General features: G+C 34.4%; 1 pseudogene; it reads right to left on the bottom strand.

Annotated features, from left to right (window-relative positions):
• Positions 1–1,295, bottom strand: part of LOC107570197 (vitamin D3 receptor A-like) — a 67,078-nt pseudogene extending 65,783 nt beyond the window's left edge.
• Between the last annotated feature and the right edge of the window lie 44 nt (positions 1,296–1,339).

The raw sequence follows: 1,339 nt of genomic DNA, 5'->3' as shown, positions 1-1,339 counted from the left end.
GGGGGAAAAAAAGCTGATGTTTCACCTGCAAACGGCTCTGAAACACAAACACTTTTATATTTGTCAATCAGTTGAATTCAATGCATGCTAAGTGCTCTTTTATGCATGTTTTCCTCTAAAGACCACAGAAATGCATGACGTTGCAGCCGTTCCCAATGAAATGCAACACTTCAGAGTCCGTCGTACTGAGAAATATCAAGGCAACAGATGGAATACGATACTATGAATTTGATTATAACAACCGTTTGCATTGCAGAAACCACTTGAGAAATCCTGCTCCATCACAGTCAAAAAGAGACGACTCGTATTTCTCATCTTATTTGTACGTCTGAGCCCTAGGCGAGCGTCTGATCCAACTAATAGAGCCAAAAGAAGAGATTCAATAACACTCGTAATGCCTGCAATTATCGCAAACCTTTATATATAAAAAGACAAAAACATTTGGTCTGATACTGATAATTGTTTCATTATGGCCATTAAATGATGTAATGATCTATATTATAAATCAATAGTGCTTTATGAGCATCTACACCTATACGAAACATTTTAAACTTCATAATTGCATCCTTATAGAAATAATGTAGAAATAAGCTCACAAGTATGATATTATCATCAGAATCAGATTGATGCATTTAATTAAAACATGCTAATATTAGTCAATACTGCATGGTTTCCAGTATATGCTTTTGTTTTGTTATCACCATTGATTTTGAACATTGTTGTCTATTTATGGGTCTATTTTTATTTATTACGCCAGTTTTAGTTTCAAATGCTGATTTTATTTAGTGATACGTAAATAAAATTTGATACTACAATGCTTTCTTCCCCCCAAGTTTAATAAACATGCAACAAATCCCAAGTAATTTCAGCATTAACATGCCATTCTCTCATCTGTTTTGTATTTGATATTTAAATTAGGTCTTATTCTTTAAATAAAGACCCCAATATTCAGATGCAAATGCATTCATTCAATACCAACGCAGAAAAATGCACACAAAATAAAAAATATATATATTCTGCATTCAATAAACCTTTCACTTTAATTATTTGTAAAATATAAGATCTTACACTCACAATCCAGCAACAAACTGAACTTGACCATCATGGAAACACTGTATGGAGTTGAACTGATCTGACAAACACTGCAACTGGTGAATATGCAGCGCAAACACTGTAAACTGAAGCATATAAGCGATAAAAGCTGTTGAGAGAAACACAGTGAAAGTGTCTCTACCTGATGTGGCATCACCGTTTACTCTGGGTTCACACACGCCAGCTTCACATTTAGCTTTGAGTCCTAAAACACACACACACACACACACACACACACACACACACA

This window comes from Sinocyclocheilus grahami, unplaced genomic scaffold (assembly GCF_001515645.1).
Source record: "Sinocyclocheilus grahami isolate Dianchi unplaced genomic scaffold, SAMN03320097.WGS_v1.1 scaffold1425.1, whole genome shotgun sequence".
NCBI lineage: Eukaryota > Metazoa > Chordata > Actinopteri > Cypriniformes > Cyprinidae > Sinocyclocheilus > Sinocyclocheilus grahami.
This window is presented reverse-complemented; position numbering and strand designations above follow the sequence as displayed.